Below are 22,510 nucleotides of genomic sequence, written 5' to 3'. Positions count from 1 at the left end.
CAACAAGGGTATCTGCACAATGCATATTTGTATACCTAACCCTTAACTGTACCCCACAATTTTAAAATAAAAAATATATTTTAAAAAACAATGCTTTATGCAATTTAGTAACAAAAAAGGCTGGTTTTGTCCCATAATACAAGTATGTATTGCACATGAAAAAAAATAAAAAAATAAAAAAGATGACAATAATATTAAAGGCAGGAAGGGAGAGAGAGGGAAGCAAAACATTGGAAATGAAGGACCTGGGGTCCTGTCTTGAGTAACTTTTCCCATGAGCTCCCCTAAGGCAGAGGCTGGGGCCTGGTCCCTCTATGCTGCAGACATGCAAGCTAGTGGTTTCCTTACTTGGTATTCCTGTATGGATCTTAGGGGCTATGAAATCCTCATACATGTATGTAAAGTGTGGTCTGTGCCTGCACCATTCTAGAGCAAGGGAAATCAGCCTTCCTCGGATCCCTAAAGAAATGTAGTGTTCCCACTGTCAAGAATACCACACAGAGAGAAGATAACTGGTTCCACTACTAGCCCTGCCCTCACTGCTGGGTAAGCATGGGAAAGTCATACCACACCTCAGGTTTTTGCTTCACTTTCTGTAAATGAGGAAGTTGGACCTGATCAGAAGCTGTAAATTTGGCCAGGTGTGTAATCCCAGCACTTTGAGGCAAGGACAAGACAATGCCTGGGCCCAGGGGTGCAAGACCAGCTGGGGCAACATGGCAAGACCTTGTCTCTACAACAAATAAAAAAATCAGCCAGGTGTGGTGGCACATGCCTGTAGTTCCACTACTTGGGAGGATGAGTCCAGCAGATCAAGGCTGCGGTGGCCATGATGGTGCCACTGCCCTCCAGCCTGAGTGACAGAGTGAGACCCTGACTCAAAAAAAAAATAAATAAATAAAATGAAGCTATAAATTCACAGCCTGCAGCCAACATAACTACTTGGGGGAATTTTAGATTGCTCTCCTCCACATCTACTGGGAATTTTAAGTTAGCTGTCAGCAATACAACAATAAAGACCTCACACTTCCTCTGAGAATCTGAAGAGCGGGCCTGTCACGGTCCCCATCCCCATCCGGCAGACAGCGGCTGAGGCTGAGCAGCAGCTGCCGCTTTGGGCAAGGCTAGCTCCCTCTGGTGCACCATGGCGACCTTGGCTTCCTTCTCCCAGCGGTATCACCTTCGTGGTAGGAATCTGAGGCTGCTATGCCAAGTTCCCACAGGTCATGCTTCTTGTGTCTGAATACCACGAAAGGTGGGATTTCTTCAAAAGAGCATGCAATAGTTGGCATAAATGCACCCATCCACCCAAAACACAGAAATAGCTCATCATCCCAATGTAAACATCCCTCAAAATGGGCAAGAGGCAGAAACAAAGGAGGAATGTGGTAGGTGAGAGTGGCATCAGAACAGGAAGGATGTCTTGACAATCAGTCCTGTACATTTATGAAGGTCAGTTTAGTCTAATGTTAATAACCAGAGGGGCACCCAAAGTAAGAGATATGTGTCAGCAAAAATGGAAATCTAAATCACAAATATCCTAGACTAGCTCCTAAGTATTGACTTCTATATTACAAAGAATCAGGAGATGTTGAATTCAGAAAGAATACTGGCTATTTTGGAGTTTTATCTTTTTTAATTCTATCCCACTGACCTTGTGTTGATACCATGCTTTTAAAAATCCACCCAACTTTATCATTTATCATTTTTACAAAAAGGTCTTGTATGGGAGAAACAGTGGGAAAGGGTCAGAGCTGGAATGCAGGGAATCAAATCAGAAGGCACAGTTCTGCCAAAATGGAATGTCACTAAATGTTTGTGTCACCATCCCATGTATGAAATCTTTGCCAGTGTCTACACATGACTTCACGTTCCAGCTCCAAACCCATTCCCATGCCAGACCACCATCCTTAGCTGCCAGACCCCGAAACATTCCTGGGTTGAGAAAACCCACCAGCAAGTGTTGGTAGAGCCCAGCCCTTCCAGCTTCTGCCATAAGCTGGTGGCACATAGTCCTCATCACCCCACCACTCCTGACCAGTACAAGCAGCAGTGCTCCCCCCAAGCGTGCAGCCCAATGGGCCACTGCACACGCAGAGAACAGTGTGACACTTTCAGGATACACATCTGTTCCCTTGCTCCAACAGTCTGCAGCTCCTAGAGTAAAATCCCAAGGCCTTACCATGCCTCCTTGGTCATCTGACTTCATGCAATAACTCACCCCAGCCTGCCCTGCCTCCCAGTCCTTCTTGTACCCTCGTGTATCCATTTCAGACTGAATTCTCTCTGCTGAACACTGCCCCAGGTCTTCCAGTGTACCAGCTGCCTCTGCTACACAGGCCACTAGCCCAGAAGGTCCTTCTCAGGTCCTTCAAAGCTTTCCTTTCATCCCAGGCACTCCCTACCTCCTCCCCAGTCTGTTTATTCAAAGTACCCATCATTATCTGAAACAGTCCTTAGTATTTAACTTGGTCACTATCTTGTTGTGCTCAGAGAATATAAATTTCATGGCCTAGAATTGCACTGGCAGGTTCCCTACTACCCCAAATATTCCACCTGGCAAACTTTAGGCCTTCAATAAGCATATGTGGAATGAATGAACAGGCCAAAAGAAAAAAATTCATGCCACTAACTTCAAACAATATATGTGTATCTCAATAAATAGTAGACCAGCCTCAGTGTCATCCCAGCCTTTGGGAGGCTGAGGTGAGTGGATTGCCTGAGCACGCAGGTTTAAGACCAGCCCGGGCAACATGGTGAGACCTTGTCTGTACAATAAAAAAAATTAGCCAGGCGTAGTAGCACATGCCTGTAGTTCCAGCTACTTGGAATGCTGAGGCAGAAGGATCACTAAAGCCCAGCAGGTTGACACTGGGATGGTTGTGAGTGTGCCACTGCATTCCAGTCTGGGTGACGGAGAGAGACTTCAACTCAAAAAGAAATAAATAAATGCCATACCTCAAGGAATTGTGCTAAAATTAAATAAAATAATGTGTAGAAAGTTTATAGTACTGAACCCAGTACAAGCTAAGCTATAAATAAATGTTAGTTATCATTATTGTTATTGTTATAATTAGCTAAATAACAATACACTGATGGCTACTAAGTATCAAGTACTGGCCTAGACAAATGTTGAATGGAATAAAAAGAACAAAACAAGCTGTTATTAATCAAAATACTCTATAAGTTTCAGAGATAGAAAATGAGAAAGGAAAAACAATATGAGGATATTCAGGAAAATAGTATTTATCCACTGAGCCTCTTTACACAGACAGGTGACGTTAGGAGCTGTGAGAGCACAGTCCAGAGGCCTAAGTGTGAGAAGGAAGAGCTGAGTGAGCAGAGGCAGCCTGGAAGGGTGGGGGGAATGTGGTCTGGTCAGACCTGGACCCTGGCCTGGTCCTCATGCTCCCAGCTGAGTAACCCACAGTAGATCTCAACTCAGTGCATCATTTCCTCGTCTATCAAATGGGAATCTCACAACACAGTTTACTGTGGAGTTGTACTGAGGGTCAAAGTAAATGGTAAGTGAAAAGAATCTGGCCTCAAGTCACTCAAAAAGTGACAGCTATCAGAATTACTATTTTTCTCATTGCTGGAATCTCAAAATACAGCAGACAAAAGTGTCCAGGTTCTGAGTTTTATAGCATCAGTCAAAGTTGAGAATTTTCCTTATTTACACATATGAAGTCAGAGGCTCCCAGTCAACACTGGCTGCCCCTGCTGGGGTTTCACAGACCTGAGGGACAGGGAGGAGCCAGCAGGTTCCCCACAAATGCACTCTCACATCTCCCCCTGTGCCTGGCTTCTGGAAAGAAAATGCAGGCTATTTCTAACCAGAAAGTGAAGGGAACACTGTCCCACTTCCTCTCTGCATCTATAAACACTGCCTTCAGTTCAGAATGCTAAACAGAGTCAAAAGAGGATAGCCGGAAAGACTTGGAGGCCTAGAATTAGAGCTGTGTTTCGGTTAGGCACCTGCAGACATGGAGAGTCACAGAAGCCTCTTCCCTGGAAGATTTCTCTGCAGCCCATCTACCCACCAGATTGGAGTAGGCAGAAGGAGCAGAAGGAGAAGGGGATGGACATTCTGAACCCCAAGAAACATGGTGTCCAGAATGTCTCCTGCTGCCAGACTGACTTGTCTGGAATGGTCTTGGAATGGAACCTTCTCAGAAAGCTTTACAACAATCATAAGAATAAAAGCCACCAAGTGCCAAGGCTTACTGTATTCCAGGGATGGCACTAAGCTCTTGACACCTGGGATCCTGCTTATTCATTGCCATAACTTGGTGAAGGGAAATGATTAGTGTGCCTATGTCCCAGAAGAAGAAACCAAGACTCAGAGAACCCAAGTGAACTGCCCAATACAGCACAGCCAGGAGGTGGAAGAGCCAGGACACAAAAACAGATTGCAAAGCCACCTGGGGCCAAGACTGTTCAATATTCATTCTCCCATTTCTTCTAGTAACAGAACCTCAGCTTTCAGCTAGACACAGAATGGCCTGGAGAAATGACTGTTTCCCAGCTCCCTGCAGCTAGGTAAGGTCACAGAACTGAGTTCTGTCCAGCAAAACATCCGTAGGAATGTGCAGCACTTCTGGGGAGTTCCCTCAAGTAGAAGGGTGTCTCCTTCACTATTCCACATCTGCTCTCTTGGAAACTGAAGTGCTGGCTGGACCCTTGGCAGCCATCAAGGTCCATGACAAAGATTTCTCCCAAAGCTGGAGTGAGCCAGAAAGAGCCGTGGTTCCCGGTGACTTTGTGGTCCCTCCCCACCCCCCTGGATGGCCTACACCCAGACTTCTTTCACACGAAAGAGAAGAAAAGATCTACCTTGTTTGAGTGGCTGTTATTTTGAATTGTTCAAATTACTTCATCATTCCAGGTGCAGTTGAATTTATTCTCAGTGTAAACACTGATGTTCTTCTTCTTTTTTTAAATATCACTCTGTCGCCCAGGCTAGAGTGCAATGGTACACTCATGGCCACCACAGCGTTGACCTGTTGGCCTCTGGTAATCCTTCTGCCTCAGCCTTCCAAGTAGGAACTACAAGTGCATGCTAACATGCCCAGCTAATTTTTTGATTTATTGTAGAGATGAAGTCTTGCCAAGTTGCCAGGGCTGATCTTGAACCTGCGGACTCAGGCAATCCACTCGTCTCGGCTTCCCAAAGTGCTGGGATGATGGGCTGAGCCACCAAGCCCAGCCAACATAGATATTCTAACCTACCATGCAAGACTGTCTAATTTGGTTCCTCACTGAGGCCTTGGAACCAGGTGGCATTATGATACTTCCTGTCACACATTTACTGTAGAGGAAGAGTCCATGTACACCCCTACAAAGCAGGCACTGTTCTAGGGGCTTGTAACAGAGATCAATACCAGATAGTTCTAGCCCAGAGGAGCTGGGGACAGACCAGGAAAGAGACAGTGCTTCATTAAATGTGCTGCTGCCCTGGGAACAAGGGGGTGGGGCTACTCAGAAGTGTGTATCTACCTAGTAAAACTCCACTTACCTTCCAAGGTCATCTCCATTCCACTTCCTCCAACTAACTGTTCCTGGTTCCAAGTCTTCCAGCTGATGTTAATTTCTCTTTCCTCCATGCTCCCAGAACATACCACCTGTCTCTCCTGTAATACTTATATACAAAAACATACATGAAAAGACTGCCTTTCCTCTGGGCCACAGGCTTCCTGAAGTTGGAACTCTTCCTTATTCTTCTCAATAACCACTACTCAGCTCACCAAAATAAGTGCTCAAAAACAATTAAGATAAATAAAAAAAATCGATCTCTGAAGGTGAAGCTAACTGTGTGCTCTAGTTTGGACATAAGGAATGTATTCTCTAATATTCTTTTTGACGTTAAAAGCAGATTACTACCTTATCAAAAGTGAGCTAAACACATCTGAAGCAGATTTAATATGCAATTAACTGTTCAACAAGAATAATCTAGCACATTATAGTATACATCAAAGTCACTGCCTGTATGATTATTTGCCATAAATTGCGGATTGAGCAATTTGGTATACTGGGAAGAGTCTATTTGGTTGGCTACTTTTTTCCATTCTTGATCAGTTTTCTGACATCTAAAAAGGGCACTGATATTGATTTTTCCCACCTGGTGTGAGGTTTGCTTGATCGCTAGCACAGTGACACACACACATTCACACATGCTTATACTCCGAGGGCTCCACTTTCTGGGCCAGGCTTCCATGGCTCTCACCCTACTCCCATCCCTTTCCCCATATGAAGACTAAAGCTTTTGTTCCACCCATGCTCTGTCTAAAATCTGTCTCTGATTCTGAAGGTCCATGGGCATCTGAGGTCCCTCCTGAGTCACCCAACAAGCATAGCCCCTGGTTTCAGATGTTAGGACAAGAATAAGATCATGAAACTGAGCTGGGCATTCCAGACTAAACTGCCGCCACAAAACAGAACACGCTTTGTGCACTAACACTGGTGACTGTGGTTTCTCAGCTCTTAGTCAGACTTGACTAAGTCAGGGGAAGAAGTGGGCAGGCCGGCGGGCAGTGCCACGTGGACAGCTGCAGTCAAGATGAGCTGGAGCCAGGGCACAGTTGTCCTTTGTCTCCAGAGTAGCTCAAAAATAATAAGTCTTCTGCATCAACAACCCTACCCCCCAAATCAATCGTCTAGCAGCGTGAAGTGCCTGTTGGCCCCTTATACTTTGAAGAGTCAGGGAGAGAAAAGATGGCTCTTTTCTCTCAGTAAAAGATGGCTCAATAAAAAAATATTTTCTCTCAATAAAAGATGGTTCAAGAAAAAAAGCCCGAACCTTTCCTCTCAGGTGGGGGCTGTTCAGACCCCAGACTGAGCTCTGCTACTTTCCTTCTGCATGACCCTGGGCAAGTCATTTGACCTCTATACCTCAGTTTCCTTCTTTGTAAAGCAGGGATAATGTTAGAATGTTAGAGTGTACCCCTAGGATTGTCAGGATCACATGATTTACTATGCATAAAACACTTGGAAAAGCACATGTAGTTTTACTCAGTGCTAGCTATTAATATTATTAATCATTTTTCAAGCATCAGGCTGTGCTCACAAGTTGACTATGAGTGAAGGAAAGGCAAGGAAACATATTCAGGTGAGTGCAAGAGACACTACATGATCCTGACTCATGGGATCCCAAGAAAAGAGACCAGAGGAAGTACTGGGGAGATTCCCCATCTCCCAGACACTGACAGGAGCAGTCATGCTGATAGCATGTGCCCTCACTCTGTGGTCTCCCTTCAAAACCTGTAATTCCAGTCTACTATGGAGATGAGTACAACACAAATCCCACCAGGAGAACCCTTACAAATCCCTAAAACACCAGGCCAAGTTCTCCTTACAACTAACAAGGTCATCAGAACAAGGAGCACCTGAGAAATGGTCACAGCCAGAGAGCCCAAGAAGGCATGATGACTAAATGTTCTGTGGTATCATGAGTGAACTCTCAGAACAGAAAAAGGACACGGGAAAACCAAGGAAACTGAACAAAATATGAAGGTAGTTAATAATGATGCACCAGCACTGGCTCATTAATTGTGACAAATGTAGCACATTCACATAAAATGTTAAGAATGAGAAAGAGGGTGAGTACATGGGAAATCTCTGTGCCACCTTCCCCATTTTTCCATAAATTTAAAATAACTCTAGAGTTAAACTGTTATTTAAATACACACACATCCCTATGTGTATGTGTGTCTAGGTCGCATCCTGCAAGATTTTGACTCGATTGGCTAGGGCAGGGCCAATCACAGGCACTTTTTAAAGACTCCCCTCCACAGGGGAGTCCAATGTGTTGAGAAGCACCCATGTATTTTCTGACCTCACCTCCTGCACCTCTCTCACTCCACTCCACTCCACTCCACAATGGCCTTTGGCTGTCTCCAAGTTTACCTCTATCTAGAGGCTTTGCATTTACCATTCTTTCTGCCTTAACCACTCTTCTACAAGACTTAAAAAAAATTTTAGATTATAAACCAGACACAGTGGTTTGTGCCTGAAGCCCCAACGACTCGGGAGGCTGAGATAGATCACCTGAGCCCAGGATGTCGAGGCTGTGGGAGCTGTGACTGTGCCATGGCCTGGGAGACAGAGTGAGACCCTGACTCACCAAGACCCTGTAAGCTGACTTCCCTCCCACCTAACTGGAGAAGTCTCCAGTCTCTCCAGTGCTGCTCTGCACCGTTAGTGTGGAGTCCCCACAGAAGTCCTACGAAGGGGCCTCCCCAGCTTCACCTTCCCTCCACAGGGCAGTACCTCTACACACTGATGGCCTGGTGCAACTGGCAGAACAGCATCGCTCTCCAGCTGGTGGAGTCTGCTGGTCCAAACCACCACTTCTACTGTGACTAAGTCAGCGGACTGTGCTCAGCAGCACCACAGAGGGCTTCTCTAGATCTCTGCAAAATGTCACACTCGGGTCTCATGCTCAGAGTTGCCTCCCGGGACACACCCTATCCTGCCACCCCACCTCCCTGACATTCCATGGTGCACTGATCTCACAGTTCCTATAGCCAGAGGGGAAATCTGGAACACCAGGTCCTGCTGTCCAGGCCACCGCATACTTCCCAGACTTATGACAGGTCACTGTGGGGAGTGCCAGTGCTCCAGACCTCACATAGTTTTCCACAGAACCATCTCGGGGGGCTCCAACTAGTGACACCAAGCCACCCCTTGGCCTTAGTGTTAGCAAATAAATAAGACTCTGCTTGAGGCACAGTGTAGCCAACACGTCTTGCTCTGATTGGAAGATGACCCACATCCCTTCAGACAAGAATGAGAGAAAAAAACAAACAGGTATGTTGCAGCACACCTCCCACCTCTGCCTCCTTGCTGGAGCTTCCCCGAACTGACTCTGTGGGGTGCCCTGTGGCATACCTCCTGCTTGCCTTGAGTCACAGCTGCTCAGGGCACCTGCCTCAATCCTTCCAACCACCCTGCAACCAATGTCCCCGCATGACTCTCCCAAGCAGTTGTTCCTCGTGCCACTCAACCAAACACTTTTCTGCCCAAACACCCATCTTAAAAACAAGGGCTGTAGCTTCAAAGCCTCTGGTTCTGTCATCAGCAAAGCTACGCTAAGACTCCACAGATGCCATGTACTTTCCAAGTTCTGCTGATCACTTCCCCCTTGGCCTCTGTGTAAGACTCCACCTTCTCCTTGCCATGTGGTGAACCAGACAAGTGCTTTTCACATGCAGGACATGGCACATTGTGCGCAACAAAGTCAAGCTAGTGTGAGGGTTCAGGATTTTTTTTTTCAACAGAAGAGGAACAGAACACACATCACACATGGAGAGGTCAATGGTGTTCCATTTGAGCTAAAGAGGTGTGTGTGGTGGGGTGGTTCTGTCTATAAAGGAGGTCATATGTAAAGTAGACTGTGTCCAACATACTTCTGAAAACTATAGAGTACTGAGGATATCTACTTTGCTTTTACTGATCAACAGAATTGCAGCTCTCAACACAAATTCCCTCAGCAACATAACAATGTTCACATGAATAAATTCAGGCTCCAGACCAAGCTCCTTTGTCAGACCCAATGGTCCATTTTGGGGGCCAGAAATTACGGTCAGAGTAAGAGAAGCCCACAGGCCTGACACAAGATAAGAGGGCATGAACTGGGCTGTGTAACTATTTTCCTGTGATAAAGCTGGAGACAGGCTTGGTTCTGATCTGGATTTGAACAAAATCCACAAAATTCTCTGGAGACCACATCCCACAGAGCCCAACTGCAGTACCACAGAGGCCAGGCACAAAGGCCAAGCAGGGTGACCAAGTGCTGGTCCTGACTCCAAGGTGTTCCTCAGCTGCCCCCTGGCAGGCTGCTCTGCCTGATCCCCTGTGCTGGATGGCCACCCTGGTTCTCTGCCCAGTCTGGCCTCCCCTAAAGCTGGCTTTGTTCTCAATGCTGCAGACCCTGTAAACAACGTGGCCTCCTACCCCAATACCAGCCACCCACAGCCTGATCAGCACAGAGGTGTCAAAACATGAGTGGCACAATCTCCATCCAACTCTAAACATGTGTGTTTAACCAGCCTTTTCATATTAATAGTAAAACAGCAGTGACTGTGTACTGAGCACTAACAAACTGTCAAGCATTGTTAAAGTCTCTCATTGCTCTCTAAGTCATCTCATTCTCACAAAACTATTTCTTATTATTCTACCCATTTTAGAGATATGGAAGCAAGGCAAAACTGCTACACAATTTGTTTGAGGTCAAAAAGTAGCTGAGCTGGGGGTCCTTCCTGTCCTTCTATAATCCCACCCTCTGTTTCTTTTTTATTTCCACCTCTATGATGTCTTTATGGGCCTGTGTGCTCTCTTCTGTTTTACTCTAAATGGAATCTAAGCTCCAGGAGTCATAGGGATGTCCCCCATCTGCTGACCTCCATGGATACCCCTAGCATGTCCCCAGCCTCTCCTCCAGCCACCACCCTGCTGAGCAATTTCAGTATCCCAAGACTTGTTCTCTTGCAAATAAGCAAATGTGCATCACATTCAAACATCTAAACCAGGAGGGGTGCTGGAACCCCCTCTCCCACCAAGCTCCCACCTTACTGACCAGCATGAGCATCTTGCCCTTGCGCTGAGCAGAGCAAATGGCATGCCTGTTCTGAGGAGAAAAAGGAAATTACACTCCAGTCTCCACAGTTATTTTGACTCTCTGCAGTCAGACATCCCCTCTGAGGAGACAGCGTAAATGTAATGCAAGCCACTCGGATGTACCCTCTCAGGGAACTTAAAGCATGAAAAAGTGAATAAAGAGATGGAATATATACTGAGACAGGATTGACTGGTTCAGAAATGGTTTTCAGAATCACGAGTGCATCCTTCCGCATCATCTTTGAACCACAGGCTGGACAATTAATACTAATGTGGGAGTGAGAGAATGAGACTGCACTGCACTGTCTGCTCAACGAGAAAAATACCAGGTGGAAGACGCAAATCCCCATCACACCACATGTATCGAACCTGCAATGCATGTTGGTGACTGTTTCACACGTTAGAAAAATATGGCCAGGCTTGGTGGCTCAGTCTGTAATCCCAGCACTTTGGGAGTCCGAGGCAAATGGACTGCCTGAGCTGGCAGGTTTGAGATCAGCCCGGGCAACTTGCTGAGACCTCATCTCTACAATAAATAAAAAATTAGCTGGGTGTGGTAGTGCATGCCTGTAGTTCCAGCTACTTGTAAGGCTGAGGCGGAAGGATCTCTGGAGCCCAGTAGGTCACTGCTGGGGTGGCCATGAGCATGCCACTGCACTCTAGCCTGGGTGATGGAGTGAGTCTCCAACTCAAAAAAAGAGAGAAAAATATAAGACATAAAATTGAGATGTTTTTGGTCATAAATAAGTTCCTCAATGTCCAAAATTCCATCATAAGTCAAATATCATTACAAAAAAATAATTGGTTCCAATGCTATACTACTAAATACAAAGTGATTCCCTTCTCACTATTTCATTAAAAACTACAGTCAAGTTGCTGGCAGGTGATCCACTGGCAAAGGGTTAAAAACCATGCCTGGCATAAAATGAAACATTATGAGACATGACAAGAACCAGGAGAATGTAACATATAATCAAGAGTGAGAAATGAATCTCTTAAAAAACCCACACAGATATTCTAGAGTTGAAAACATGGTATCTTAAATTAAGACTGTAATGGATGACATATAATGGAGTATTTGCAACTGTGACAGAGCAAGAGTGAGCAAGAGAGAATGAATAAAAAAATCAGCAAAGCATAGTGGTAGAACTTGTAGTCCCAGTTACTCAGGAGGCTGAGGTGGGAAGATCCCTTGAGTTCAGGAGGTCAAGTGTGCAGTGAGCTCTGATGCATCACTGCACTCTAACCTGGTTGACAGAGATAGACTCTGTCTCAAAAAACAGTAAATAAATTAATGTAATTCATCATAATAACACATAAAATTAAAGTGACATGAACATCTCAACAGATGCAGAAAAACTATCTGATATTCAGTATCCATTCAAAAATTAAGGAAAACTTAGCAAATTAGAATTAGAACTTTGTTAATGAGGTAAAATATTATCTATTTTTTAAAAAAGAGCCCAGCTCACAACTATAGTCCCAGTGTTTTGGAAAACCAAGGAGGGGGATCACTTGAGCCCAAGAATTCAAGAGCAGCCTGGGCAACATAGCAAGATGCCATCTCTACCAAAATAAGTAAATAAATAAATAATAAATAATAAAAAAACCAGCCTGGCTGGTGGCTCACACCTGTAGTCCCAGTTACTTAGGAGGCTGAAGCAGGAAAATTGCTTAAGCCCAGGAGTTCAAGGTTGCAGGGAGCTATGAGCATGCTACTGAACTCCAACCTGGGTGACAGAGCAAGATTCTGCCTCTTAAAAAAAAATATATAGGACAACCCCCTCATGTCCCCTCCCACTGTGGGAGCTTTTCTGTCCTCTTAATAAATCCTTCTTTAAGAAAAAATATATATAGAAAGAGAGAGAGAGAGAGAAAGAGAGAGAGAGAGAGAGAGAGAGAGAGAGAGAGAGAGAGAGCGAGAGCACATGTGTGCACATATCCCTTACTTGTAAAGTGTAAATTATCACTAGCTTAGGATCAAGGCCAAAATAACCACTGTCACATCTATTCAACATTGTACTGGAGGTCCTAGCCACAGCACTAAGGCAAGAAAAAGCAAATAACAGGATAAGGACTGGAAAGAAGAAACAAAAGCTGTCCCTCTTCAAATACAATATGTAAGCAGACTGACTCTACAGATAAATTACTAGGACATGTAAGAATTTGGCAGATAAGTTGTTACAAAAATGTATAAAGTTAACCATATTTCTATACACAATTTAGAAACAAGACTTGAAGACTTTTTAAAATAATACTATAAAGTTATGAAGCATTGAGAAATAAACCTCACAAAAAACACTCAAATAAACAGATCTGTGTTGTGATGGCATTAACTCTCCTGTGTCAGGGTTTATGCAGTCAACAGAATATGGAAGAAACAAAACAAACCCTCCTGCAGCTCAGGAGACTACAGAGACTGGCCAAGACACTCACAGACTTACCCTACCAGACGCTAAGTCATGCCAGAAAGCTGTGGTCACCACAGACACACTCGCAGATGAACAGCACAGCCCAGAAGCATGAGACCCGTGCTCACACCCATGAGCACGTGACACTGACAGAACAGCAGATCAGCACCAAGGACAGACTTGGGACAACTGTGGCTGAGCAATGGCTCCCTGCAGGGGTAGAAAGGGAGCCTGTACCTCCACTTCCACTACAGAAAGATCAATACTAAGTAGAACAAGCACAAAAAGTATCAGTCATAAAGCAAGTTATTGATAGATTTTACCACATTAAGGAACTTCCATCCAAGGCACAATTTATATATATATTTTTTAGAAACAGTGTCTGGCTGGAGTGCAAGTGATGTGGTCACAGCTCACCGCAACCTCAACCTCCTGGGCTAGGCAATCGTTCTGCCTCAGCCTCCCCAGTAGCTGGGACTACAGGCACACACCACCACACTCAGCTAACATTTTCATTTTTTTGTAGAGAATGGGTCTCACTAGGTGTCCCAGGCTGGTCTCAAAGTCCTGGCCTCAATCTATCCTCCTGCCTCTCATCTTGGCCTCCCAAAGTGCTGGGATTACAAGTGTGAGCCACCATGCCTGGTCCCAAGGCACAATTAAAAAAGAAAGAGACTTCTGGCAAGATGGTAAAGGAACTGGTTGATCTGTGAGACTCTATGCAAAACTGAGTGACCATAGGGACTCTTGCTTTTCTCTGGTGCCTCCTGCTCCTGCTACTGCTAGTCTGCTCTTTGGCTAACCATGCAGGTCTGAGGGCTGACAGAAAACAGCCCCGCACACTACTCTATTCGTGCTGCAGCTGCCACTACCTCCGATGCCTCTGGCCACATTGTTCTGCGGGTTGGAGGCCCTTGGTTCCACGCACTGCTGGTTCAGCCGCCTCCGCTGCTGCTCCCTCCCACAGTCGCTGCCCCATTGGGATTGGCTCTAGCTTCCTGGCCGTGGAGTTCTTTCCTCACACTGCACTGCTGAATAGCCGCCTCTGCTGCTGCTCTTTCCTGTGGCTGCTTCCTCCCCGCCAACCCAAGGCGGCCCTCAATCCCTGGTCCAGGGAGTTCTGGGCTCTCATGCCTGCTGCACAGATCTGTCCTGCCAGAGCCACCCAGTGCCACACCAACTTGCAACTTCCGGCCATCCAACACTCAGTCCTCCCCCGGTTCGGCTGAGTAGGTGGGTCAGGGAACAGCTCGCCAGCCAGCTCTGCCCAGTTCCACCTGCCTCCAGCTTGAGATCTAAGGTAATAAAATCAAAATGGGAGAGACAGATACCCCTCCTCCATGCCAGATCGGACAAAGCTCAGATTGAATGGCAGACTTCTCAGGCAGCAAGATGACTGAGTTTAGATCTGATCAAATCTCCCCCTGCAGCAGGCCTGGGGCATCAGATCCTACCAGTCTATAATGAGAACAAGAGATCAGAGCTGACAGGGCATTGGACTTAGAGGATTGAGCTAAGAGCCTGCTTGGTTCTCTTGTTTTTATTTTTTCTATTTGTATTCTTTGTATGTTTGTTTTACTTATCTTTGCTTTTTTCCTCTCTCGCTATTATTGACAGCATTTAAGTAGTAGCTTTGCCTCTGTTAGTTTACTGATTTTTTTTTATTGCTTAGACTTCATGATTCTGTAAGGGAACAGTGTCAATAAGGAGGTTGATTGGCTTGTGTGTCTGTATGATTGTATGCTTTAGTTTTTTTTTCCTTACTCTTTTCTGTCTTTGTGTCTCCTTTCATTTATTAGTCGGTACATTTGTCTGTTTTCCCCCTTACTCTTCTCAGTCTCCACCTTCCTCTTCCTCCCCTCCCCTGTTCCATTTCTTTCCTTTCTCTTACTACATTTTGCTTTCAGGGAGTAAACCTATTCCTCCACTGCATGGACAGATTGCAAGGTAGTGGGAAGTAGGTTCCAGGATATTCATACACCTATTGGTGGATACTGTGATCTGTAGATAGATTTTGAATCACAGCCTCCCCCTCAAACTGCAAAAAAAAAAAAAAGTACAACCCTCAACCCACAGTCAAGTTCCAGAAGTAAACAAGCAAGAATAGGAGATGAAGCAAACAGAAGTAAAAGTAACCCTGTCACCTCTAAACAACAAAATTAAAAAGGGGGGAGGAAAAAGTGGGGAGGAAAATCTACAGAAATGAAGAAACACCAAGAAAAAAAAAAAGGCCTCACACAGACCCCTGGGAGACCAGACACTGAGAAAACAGACTTTGGAATGCAAACAATGAAGAGCCCCCAGAATGACTGGTTACATACTACAAACCCAGACATCAGGACACTAATAGAGAGAATAAAAAGAATTGAGGAGAGACAAGAGGAAAATAGGAAGAAGTTGATAATGGAGATAACAGCAGTAAAGAATACTGTGATTGAAATGAATAACAAACTAATAAGCATGGAAAACAGAATTAGCCAAGCAGAAGAAAGAATCTCAGAGCTTGAAGACCAAAATACAGAACTAATCCAAACTGTCCAAACTATAGAAAAGAAGCTTAAGACGACAGAACAAAACCTTCAAGAGATGAGCAATTACTACAAGAGACTGAACCTAAGAGTAATTGGATTTTCTGGGGCAGAAAAAGAGACAGAGACATCCCAGGAACAAACATTCCATGAAATTATTCAAGAAAACTTTCTGCATCTCATCAATGATATGAAAATTCAAACACAAGAGAGTCAGAGAACCCCTGCAAGACAACAAATGAGAAGACCAACTCCCAGACACATAATAATTCGCTTAAATGAAGTAGGTATAAAACAAAAAATCCTAAAGGCAGCAAAAGAAAAAAGTCAGACTAAATACCAGGGAAGACCAATTAGAATAGCAGCAGATTTATCTACAGAAACCCTTCAGGCAAGGAGAGCTTGGAACCCAATCTTCAAAGTCCTCAAAGATAATCAATTTCAACCAAGAATAACCTACCCAGCTAAATTAAACTTCATCAGTGAGGGAGAATTAAAATCTTTCCCAGACATTCAATCGCTAAAAATTTTCGCTGCCTCTAGACCAGTCCCACAAGAAACACTTAAGAAAGTATTAAACACAAAAGGAAGGGAAAAAAGAACAATAACATTCTTCACAAGAGTACAGGAAAAAGATCGAAAACACACACGAATCAACCCAAAATTCAAAAGAAAGATAGCAAACAAACAGGAACAACAACAATTCTATAAGAACCTCATTACAGGGATAAACTCTCACATTTCAATAATGAGCCTGAATGCACCACTGAAAAGACATAGAATGGCAAAATGGATAAAATATCATGAGTCAACAATATATTATCTCCAAAAGACTCACCTCACCAGAAAGGACACTCACAGACTCAAAGTAAAAGGATGGGAAGCAAAATTTCAGGCAAATGGAACACAAAAGAAAACTGGAGTTGCAATTTTAATCTCAGACAAAATACCCTTTAAACTGTCAAAAATTAAAATGATAACAAAGGTCACTATATAATGATAAAACGTTCAATACATCAACAAGAAACATCCATCCTAAACATATATGTACCCAACAAAGGAGCATCGACATTTGTAAAGAAGCTTGTATAGAAACTTAAAAAAAAGATTGACTCTAACACTATCTTGGTTGGGGACTTTAATACCCTACTCACAAACCTGGACAGATCATCAAGATAAAAAAAAAAAAAAAAAGAAAGCAAGAAGATCCGAAACCTCAACAAGATTCTTGAACAAATGGACATAATGATAGCTACAGAAATGTCCACCCAAACGATAGAATATACATTCTACCCATCACCACATGGAGCGTACTCCAAGATTGACCACATCACTGGCCATAAATCAAACATAAGCAAAGTTCATAAGACTGAAATTTTGCCATGCACCTTCTCAGACCACAGTGGAATAAAAATAAACATCCATACCAACAAGGTTCCAACAAAGCCAACAAAGACATGGACACTAAACAGTATGATGTTAAGCAACACCTGGGTCAATGATGAAATCAAAACATAGATTAAAGGTACCTGGAAACAAATGAAAATGAAGAAACATCTTACCAAAACCTCTGGGATGCCATGAAAGCAGTAGTAAGAGGGGAATTCATATCTTTACAAACACACATGAAGAAAATGGAAAGATCACAATTTAACAGCCTAACAAGTCACCTAAGGAAGCTGGAAAAGCAAGACCACCAAAACCCTAACTTCAGCAGAAGAATCCAGATCACCAAAGTAAAAAATCCAGGACATTGAAGACAAAAAGATAATACAAAACAAACAAACAAACAAACAAAAAAAAGCTGGTTTTTTTGAAAAGATGAACAAGATAGATGGTCCCCTAACCAGACTGACCAAAAAAAAAAAAGAGAGAAAAAGCCAAAATAACCTCAGTCAGAAACACAAGAGATGAAGTCACAACTGACCCAGAAGAAATGATTATCAGAGACTACTATGTACAATTGTATGGAAGCAAACTTGAAAACCTAAAGGAAATGGAGGAATTTCTGACATCACACAACCTCCCTAGGTTGAAACAAGAAGACACTGAGGCCCAAAATAGACCAATAACAATCAAGGAAATTGATTATGTCATAAGAAAACTACCAACAAAATAAAGCCCTGGACCAGATGGCTTTCCAGCAGAATTCTACAAACATACAAGGAGGAACTGATACCAATTCTATTGAAAGTATTCCAGGCAATTGAGAAAGATGGCACTCTTCTCAAATCATTTTATGAAGCTAACATCACATTGATACCCAAGCCAGGTAAAGACCCAACAAAGAAAGAGAACTACAGGTCAATATCTTTGATGAACATAGATGCTAAAATTCTCAACAAGATCTTAGTAAACTGGATTCAACAACACATCTCAAAAATCATCCATCACGACCAAGTAGACTTCATCCCTGGGATGCAAGGCTGGTTCAACATTCGTAAGACCATAAACGTAATTAAATACATCAACAGATGCAAAAACAAAAAACACATGATTATATCATTAGATAGGGAAAAAGCCTTTGATAAAATCAAGTACCCTTTCCTGATAAAAGCTCTCGAACATCAAGGCATACGTGGAACATACCTCAAAATAGTAAAAGCCATCTACGAGAAACCCACAGCTAGCATACTCCTAAACAAACAAAAATTGGAAAAATTTCCACTGAAAACTAGAACAAGACAAAGATGCCCACTCTCACCCCTCCTGTTCAACATAGTTTTGGAAATTCAGGCTAGAGCAATCAGAAAAGAGAAGGCGATCAGAAGAGAAGGTATCTAGATAGGAAAAGAAGATGTCAAGTTATCTCTCTTTGCAGATGACTTGATTATATGCCTTGAAAACCCAAGAGAATCTGCCAAAAGCCTCCTGGCACTGATAAAGGACTTTGGCAAAGTCTCAGGGTATAAAATAAATGTACAAAAGACAATCATATTTCTACACACCAATAATAAACAAACAGAAACTCAAATAAAAACTACAATTCCATTTACAACAGCCACACACACAAAAAAGAAGAAATACCTTGGCATCTACCTAACCAGAGATGTACAAGACCTTTACAATGAAAACTATAAAACGCTGCTCAAAGAAATCAAAGGTAACACAAACAAGTGGAAAAACATTCCATGCTCATGGACTGGAAGAGCCAATATTGTTAAGATGTCCATTTTACCTAAGGCAATCTATAGATTTACTGCAATACCCATCAAATTACCAATAACATTCTTCTCAGACCTAGAAAAAAACAACACAGGAATTCATATGGAAACATAAAAAACCAAGAATTGCCAAAACAATCCTCGGCAAAAAAAAAAAAAAAAAAAAAAGCAAGAAGTTTCACACTACCAGACTTCAAACTATACTATAAAGCTACAATAATCAAAACAGCCTAGTATTGGTACAAAAACAGGCATATAGACCAATGGAATAGAATTGAGATCCCAGAAGCAAAACCTCAATTCCTCAACCAACTCATCTTCAACAAAGCCTCCACCACCCACTACTGGGGAGAGGAGAACCTATTCAGTAAATGGTGCTGGGAAAACTGGCTGACCACATGCAGAAGATTGAAACAGGACCCCTACCTATCCCCATATGCAAAAATTAACTCTAAATGGATCACGGACCTAAATGCAAAATCTCAAACTGTAAGAACCTTAGAAAATGCAGGATCCACTCTTATGGAAGCTGGAACTGGCAACCGAATCCTGATCAAAACCCAAAGTGCCAAGCCCATAAGAGATAAGATAGACAAGTGGGACCTCATTAAACTGCCAAGCTTCTGCAAAGCCAAAGAAACCATCAAGAGAGCAGGAAGACAATCCACAGACTGGGAAAAAATATTTGCCAACTCCATGTCTGAGTAAAGCCTAACATCAAGGATCTACAAGGAACTCAAACATGCTGAAAAGAAACAAACAGCCCTGTTACAAAGTGGGCTAAAGATATAAATAGACACTTCTCAAAAGAAGACATATGAGCAGTGAACTCACTAGTCATCCAGAGATGCAAATTAAAACTACAGTGAGATACCACCCAACTCCAGTCGGAATGGCCATCATCAATAACTCAAAAAATAACAGATGCTGGAGAGGATGTGGTGAAAAGAGAACACTTCTACATTGTTGGTGGGAGTGTTAACAAGTATAGCCTCTGGAAATCAGATTGGCGATTCCTAAAACTCCTAAAAATTGACCTTCCATATGATCCCACAATTCTCCTACTGCGAATATACCCGGAAGAACTCAGGTTACTCTATAAAAAAGACATCTGCACATGTATGCTTATTGCAGCATTATTCATAATAGCAAGAACATGGCACCAACCATGCTGCCCATCAAAAGAGGACTGGATTAAAAAAATGTGGTGCATATATACAATGGAAAATTACCCAGCCATAAAGAAGATCAAAATCATGAACTTCTCAGCAACGTGGATGGAATTAGAGCTTATAATTCCAAGTGATCTCTCACAGAAACAAAGAGATAAGTATCACATGTTCTAACTCATAAATGGACCTTGAACACCTACTGCATTACTGTAGGAAAGGGATTGAAAGTAGTGGGAAACTGAGGGGAGGGAGTTGGGGGTGGGGAGTGAGTAGCTCGGATTGACAGTAGTCGATATCCACCTGGGGAAGGGGGGACACACCTCATCAATAAGGGTACCTGCACAATGAACATTTGTATACCTAACCCTGAATTGTACCCCACAATTTCAAAATAAAAATTAAAAGAGAAGAATCACAAGTGGAAGACATAACCCATAAGAAGAACAAAGAAGTCAGAAATAAAATAAAAACTCCTACAAAAGAATGAGAAAAAGATAGACAACTGTATAGAAAAGTGAGCAAAATACCCAACTGAGTACTTCACCAAGGAGAAAATACATGATACTCCACGTCATTAGTAACCAGAAATGCAAACCCAAAACACAATGAGATACCATTACACATCCACAAGGCTGAGAACTGAAAATACTGTATCAGCGAATGCTGGTGAAGACTGAGTGGCTGGAACTTTCACCTACTCTTCACAGTGATGCCAATGTGTACCAGCACTTTGAAAAATGGTTGGCAGACACACACGGCCTATGACAGCAACCTCCCTCCTGCTGCATTTGCAGCCATTTAAATGTATGTGAACACAAACGTGAGACAGGACCTAGGATGTTCAGATTAACTCTGCTTCCAACAGCCAGAAGTGCCAGAACCTGGAAACAAGTCAAACATTCATGTCCGAAGCATATGATGGCCCATGGCGTCATCATAAAATGGAAATAGTAGAGCACTGAAAAGGAACTAACTACTGGTTGACTCTCCCAGCCCATGCTGAGAAAAGGAAGCAAACCGGAAAGGATGCAAAAAGGATGCATGACACGAGACCAAGCCCATGAGGTCCAAGTTAAGCTTTGGAAGGTGTAGACACAGGACATGCATGGAGTGTGAGGGTGGGGAAAGGCAAGGACAACCCCACAAGGGTCAGGATGACTGGAGCCCACGGGGACATGAGAGGGTGCGCTGGGAAGGGCTGGGCGCTCCACTTAGTGTGGGTGGAGGCCACACGGGTTTGCTTTATAATGACAGTCAGGCCTTGGCACTTTTACAAACCTTCTAAACGTGTGTTTTACAACACAGAGCAGGGACTTAAAGAGGGATACCTAAAACAGCAGAGCTCCAGTATTCAAATGTTTGTATTTCAATGTCAAAAACCGCAGGGAGCCTGGGGAAGCAGAAGTCACTAGAAAGCCACAACCTTCATCAACATGGGAGCCCACGCACCACCCGAGTTCCCCTCCAGCTCACTCCCTCCATACAGGCAAAGGGCAGCTCTCTGCCAGTTTGCTCACCGCATTCGCTGAGTGCCCATCATCTGCCAGTGCCAGGCCAGGAAGCAGCCCGGTGCTAGGTGAGAAGGACTTGGGGGCAAGAGAATTTCCCCCACCACACAAAGTTACAAGCATGATGAACCCAAAGTGAGCGGGCGCACATGAAGGATGACCCAAACCAGGGGGACCCATGTGCCCGTGGAGGCAGAGGCTTGAGGGGGTCAGCCCTCGGAAAGTGTCCCCCAGAGCTGCACCAAATATCTCCCACATCGGAGTCCCAACTCCCTCAGATGCCCCCTCTCCCGCCAGTGGTCTGGCCTCCAGGAAACTGGGTGGGGCTGCAGGGAGGCCGGGTGACTCCGCGTCCCGCCCCCAAGGTCCCCACATGCACCCTCAGCTCCTTGAAGGCCTCATCCAGCATGGGCAGCACGGGGCCCCGGTGTCCCTGACCACCAGGCACGGGACGGACGCAGGTGAATCGCTGGTCCTCCTGGCAGTAGGTCCCCAGGTCAAGCCCGTGGGTCGGGCACTTCCGCTAGGCCACGCACTCCGCCTCCCTCTCGGCTTCTGGGTCAAACTCGCCCTTGGCCTCCACTTCTCCCTCCACCTCGGACTCCCCTTTGTCTGGGTTGTCTCCCTCCAGCTCGCTTTCCTGCTCATCCTCCATGTCCTCGTTGCTCCCATCCCAGCTGTCCTCCGTCTGGCTCTCCTCAGGGGAGTCGCTCTCCTGGGCCCTGTCATCCTCCCCCACCTCGTAGCCACCCTCCAGGGCCTCGCTGACCTCCCTAGTTTCGCCATCTGACCCCTCTGCCACTCCTGCTGCGGGTCCGCGTCCTTCCCCCGGACGTACACAGCAGGGGGTGGTCGCGAAAGCACCACCCATGCGCCTCGGCATGGCGGTGGCAGCAGCAGAAGTCACAGTCACGGCGGCGCCTCTCAGCACCCGGGCCTTGTCAGGCTCTCACATGCCGTCGCACGTGCTCATAGGAGCACGTTGCACGGCAGCTCCTCGCTGGTCGCGCCCTCACCAGCGGCCATGGGGGTGGGCTGTCTGCCGCGCCACCTCCTCGCCTCCGTGGCCTGCTGGGGCGCCCAGGTGCAGCAGCAAGGGCCTCCCGCCGC

At 44.6% G+C, this 22,510-nt stretch overlaps 1 pseudogene; it reads right to left on the bottom strand.

The window, feature by feature from the left end:
- LOC103254959 overlaps positions 1–22,112 on the bottom strand; it is a 56,856-nt pseudogene extending 34,744 nt beyond the window's left edge.
- Between the last annotated feature and the right edge of the window lie 398 nt (positions 22,113–22,510).

Source organism: Carlito syrichta, unplaced genomic scaffold, assembly GCF_000164805.1.
Source record: "Carlito syrichta isolate Samal-C Ts95f unplaced genomic scaffold, Tarsius_syrichta-2.0.1 Scaffold287692, whole genome shotgun sequence".
In the NCBI taxonomy this organism is placed as follows: Eukaryota; Metazoa; Chordata; class Mammalia; order Primates; family Tarsiidae; genus Carlito; species Carlito syrichta.
The sequence above is the reverse complement of the archived record's forward strand: the minus strand, read 5'-3'. Positions and strand labels throughout refer to the sequence as shown.